Below are 5,397 nucleotides of genomic sequence, written 5' to 3' on the forward strand. Positions count from 1 at the left end.
CACACACACATACACACCACATACACACACACACACACACACACACACACACACACACACACACACACACACACACACACACACACACACACAGTTTCATAACTTTTCATCCTAAAGACCCAGTTACCTGATGAGGGCCGGCGTCATGAGTGGAGAGAGAAAAGCCGGCAACATATCACTCTCTCCCAAGTACAGTCAGAAAACACTCAGACATCACATGGTCTGTTGATTATGTCGATTAAATGGTTAGACCAGCTACTGTGAAGACACAGACTGAGACACAGGGCAAGTTGGAGAGTAGTCGTGAGACAGTTGTCTTGCAGGGGTGTTTAGTAGCACCGAAATGAGGAGGCTTTGACGGACAGATGTCCGCTCAGGAAGAAGACACCACAGTACACTGACAGAGAAGTGTGGTATTTAAGGGAAAGGAACTAGCTTTTAGGAAGGCTCACTAGTAAATACAGGAGGAAGAAGGGAATGAATGGGGAGGGAAGAATTTTGTGTTGTGGGAGTTGCTAGGTTAAATGTAAAGTGTCTTCTAGATACCCAACTAGAAATGTCAGGAAAGCAGGAGTTGCTAAGAAAGGTCAGAGCTAGGAAAACATATCGGGCAATTATTGACCTATAGGTAGGATTTCAGAGTCGGTGCTGCGGCTCCGAAGAAGGGAGGCGCTGACATCAGTGACCTTTGTGTGTGGACACAGCCGTGGAGCCTAACCCAGTGAAAAGGGGAGTGCTGCAAATATGGAGAAAGGGCTGGGATCGAGGGCTGGGAGTCACAATGAGCATGCGCAGTTGCACAAATATAAGCGCTCAAGGGTCCAAGGAAAGGACAGGTAAGACACATCAGGGTGGGCTTAAGGAGGCAGAAACAAATCAGGGTGGGCTTAAGGGGACAGAAACACCCACTACAGGTCTCTATAGTAAAGACTGCACCCACAGTCAGACCCCCAGCCTCTGTCAGGAACTCGATGGTACCCTGTTTCAAAAGCTACTCCCTCCCTCCATGAATATAGTCACATACTCTGACTTTAAACCATTTCAATGTCCATGCATTGACTATTAAGAGAGATTGAAAGAGCTCTAACAGCATGTATAAACACCTTCCCCAAAACCCTTCCCAACTCTGTTTTCTACCTGATTTTCTGGCCTGGTTGGCTCTTGTAGTCTGGTGTCCTTTAGATTCTCGGGTCCATTGTCCCTGTAAAATCCTGCCTTCTGCCCCGGATGGTCATTAAAGTTTCAGGCAGCAATTTAAAACTAAATTCCTTGCCCACCTGACACCTTAGGTGGCTTTTTCTAGGGGAGGGGATTAAAAAACACAAAGATTTCCTATGGGATCTCTTCTACAGGCGAACGGGAAAATTCCTCCACCTGCTCCTCTCTGCTCTTGAGAGGATGTTCCTTCAACTTTGTAAACATGTTATTTCCGGCATGCTTTAATTGTTTGCAGAAATGTTATCGTGTTCCCTATTCCCCTTCTTTTTATTTCTAACATCTTTTTATGTTATCAGATCTTAATCTTACATTGTGCAGATTTTGGTTGTTGGTGTTTTTTAAAAAAAAAAAAAATACATGAAATGGGCTCGTTTCTGTGGCTCAGGAGCGCCCTCTTCTGCCGTCTCCGCGGAATGTTCACAGTTCCTCCTCTTTAACAACCTCTCCTCACCTCCCTTGCTTTCATGAGCTTTTCTTTCTTCTTCGTCTCTGTTGACCTCCTGCCACTCTCGTTGGATCTTATGCCCGGCAGTTCTTTCACTCACTGCGGTGCTTTGTCTTAGAATGCACTTTTGTCTGGTGAGTTTTGAACATCCGTGGGGCCCAAACTCACAGGCCCTTTCAGATCTGTCTCCCCGCAGCGAGTCAAGTCTGCAAAGCTCCCCCAGGCGAACACGGCTCTAAGGTGGGCTCTGGGGGTTTGCCAGGAACACCCGCCGACTTGTCTAGGGATTGAGATGTACACTGAATGCTGTTTACTCTCTGCGCGGTCTCCGTTCAGCACAGCAGTTGTTACGATTAAGAGCAAATTCGCCCTTACCTCGTTTTCTGGTCATTTTTAAGTCTTTTTTTAAATCTCGTTATGCAATTAACTTCAAATATAATTGGTTTGAATCATTGTCGTTTTCTCCCATCTCTGAGGATTTATTGTTGTTATTATTATTAAATTTATTCCTGATAATTCAATGTGTTTATAATGTATCCTGATCACACTCTCTCATATCTCTCACATATATTTAGAGTTTGTGAGATTAACTTGTTATCCATTGATTTTATTGTAAATGTTGACTACAGATTATGAGCAGGCATGTTTGGAATCTTATTCTATTTGGTGCCTCTATTTAATTTTATTCGAGTGCTTAGCGAAATTAAATCTTGTACCAGCATGGCTATTTACCCAGACTCCCCCTGGGTTATATGTCTAAGTCTCTGAGATACTCCCATTAGACAGATGACAAAACCAATGCCTAGAGGGTTTTGGATTTCCCAGGGTCAAGCATTGTAAGCAGTCATCAGGTACAAATCCAGGTTCTTTGCCCAGGTCGCTCGCACTACCAATGGCTCTGCACGGCTGCATCGAAAGATGATGGCCACGGCCTCGGGAAAGTGGGTAGAACTGTAACAAAAAGATTAGGAGGAAACTTACTCTGCCCTGAGAGAAGGGAATAGTTAGAGGCTCTGGGTTTCCGTGCAGAGAGCGAACAGAAGAAGGCAACGAGGCTCCAGACTCGTGACACACGCGGAAGCCTGCACGGAACAGGGACTCAAGCAAGTTATTCAGAACACTGCACAGTGGAGAAAGGATCTTAGCCATTTGTGGGTTTGCGTTCTGCCCCGTAGCAGGGCACTGCCTTTTGGGAGGCGATGTATGGAGTTTGACTGCTTTCGTCCGTCGCTAGGTGCTGGGCTTCGCGAGGCGCAGACCCTGCCTGCTTCAGGGCTGGGAAACGTAGTCAGAGATGTGAGAAAGCTGAAGCTGGTATTCCCTGGCTTCCGGGCTCCAGTTGCTGCTGGAGAACTGCACAGAGACGTCAGGAACAACGAAGCGTCAGGGCCCACAGGCCTGTGACAGGGCCAGGACCAGATGCTCCCAAACTCCTGGACATCCAGGCATTGCTGAGTCATGAGGAGTTGAGAACAGAATCTGGGCGCTGGGCTGAGAATTAAGACCAGCCCCGACAGAGGGCGACAGGGGGCAATGGGAGCTCCTGCTTAGCTCAATGGTGATTATCCTTAGCTTGGTAGAGTTTCTGGCTGGGTGTGCAGAGAGGTCTTCTATGGGAGATTAGTCTAATGTCTTCTCCACAGCTCCCCATGGTGGATCTTGATGAAAGAAAGTCAATGGTTCTAAACTGTTTATTGACTGTTCATCGTGGAAAATGGATGCATACCATCCCAATTTCTCACACCGGACCCGAGATTAATAACCTTTTGCAGGGAGGAATGTCCAGGAAGGGGTGCTTATTGGCTAAACCCCCAGGGCCTCAAGGTACCTCATTATCATGAATAACTCCATCCTGGGCCTGCATGACCACTGGTCACATTTCCTTATGTGGGGAGTAAGGCACATGTTCCAGGCCAGGAATTTGGCGGGGATCGGGGAGGCACGTACCATCTCAGGTGCGAGTTTCCGGTGAGAGTCTCAACCCGCTCTACCCATCAAGCTTCCTGGCATGGTTTACCACCCCACAGCCATTGTCTTTTGTGCAGTGCCAAACCCACATTTAAAAAATGTATGTGAGACCCTCCAAAATAAATCAGACCGCTTTCCTACCTGAAGGGCCACATTAAGAACGTGGGTTTCTGCACATGAAACTCAAGATGGATGACCAAAATGCTAATGCTTCACTCCTTCTTTAAAAGGGGAACAAGGAGATTTGGCTCAGTGGTAGAGCGCTTGCCTAGCAAGCGCAAGGCCCTGGGTTCGGTCCCCAGCTCCGAAAAAAAAAAAAAAAAGTAAAAAAAAATAGAAAAAAATAGAAAAGTAAAAGGGGAACAAGAATACCCTTGGGAGGGAATAGGGAGGTAAAGTTTAGAACAGAGGCAGAAGGAACACCCATTCAGAGCCTGCCCCACATGTGGCCCATACATATACAGCCACCCAATTAGATAAGATGGATGAAGCAAAGAAGTGCAGGCCGACAGCAACCGGATGTAGATCTCTCCTGAGAGACACAGCCAGAATACAGCAAATACAGAGGCGAATGCCAGCAGCAAACCACTGAACTGAGAATAGGACCCCTTGAAGGAATCAGAGAAAGAACTGAAGAGCTTGAAGGGGCTCGAGACCCCATATGTACAACAATGCCAAGCAACCAGAGCTTCCAGGGACTAAGCCACTACCTAAAGACTATACATGGACTGACCCTGGGCTCCAACCTCATAGGTAGCAATGAATATCCTAGTAAGAGCACCAGTGGAAGGGGGGGAAGCCCTTGTCCTGCTAAGAGTGAACCCCAGTGAACGTGATTGTTGGGGGGAGGGAGGTAATGGGGGGAGGATGGGGAGGGGAACACCCATAAGGAAGGGGAGGGGGAGGGGCTAGGGGGATGTTGGCCAGAAACCGGAAAGGGAATAACACTCAAATGTAAATAAGAAATACTCAAGTTAATAAAGATAACAAAAAAAAAAAAAACGGGGTTTCTGGTGGTCGGAAGCATATATGGCCACAGATAAGACGGGTATGTGTTCACATTGTGCATTATTGACTTAGAAAGTAAGACAACACAGGCCTAAGAGAGGAGGCGGGGAGCCCTATCAGCCAAGGCCAGCACGAGAAGACCCAGCGGGCTTTGCTGGGGCATCTCTTGCAACAATTGCGTTTCTCCATACCAACCGCTAGGAGAAAAAGCAGAGCCCCAGAGGTTGTGGCACAGCCAGGACCTCTGGCTGCATGGGGCCCACACAGTGATGCTGAATCACCTCTTACAGTGACCAGAATTCTGCCTCAGACGGTCAGCCACATTCACCTGCTATGATATTACAGACAGTCATGACTCCCCTCCCTACCTGTCCTTATCAGTTCTCTGGTTGATGTCACTGAGGCTTTGAGAGAAAGTTTTAGAGCAAGTCTCCTGTACAACGCAATGTTTGACACTTATCCTATTCTCATTCAAACCAGCAAAAATATCAGGAAAAAATGGAGAAAGGACGATGCTGACAGGCTGGGTCCTTTTTATATACATCCCAGGGAGAGAGTTGCTTAAATTCAGTGGCGCCGTCTTACTGGCGTTACGTGTGTTCTATAAGCACACGAAGCACCACCCCATTCCCATGCTTCCCTGAGCACTTAATGCTGAGGGCTGCCTTAACTCACCACACAAAACTCTGCCTCCTTCATCCACTGTGAAAACCACTGATCATTGTTTGTGGAAAGGTTACAGGTGAGACGTGGGTGGA

This window comes from Rattus rattus, chromosome 2 (assembly GCF_011064425.1).
Source record: "Rattus rattus isolate New Zealand chromosome 2, Rrattus_CSIRO_v1, whole genome shotgun sequence".
In the NCBI taxonomy this organism is placed as follows: Eukaryota; Metazoa; Chordata; class Mammalia; order Rodentia; family Muridae; genus Rattus; species Rattus rattus.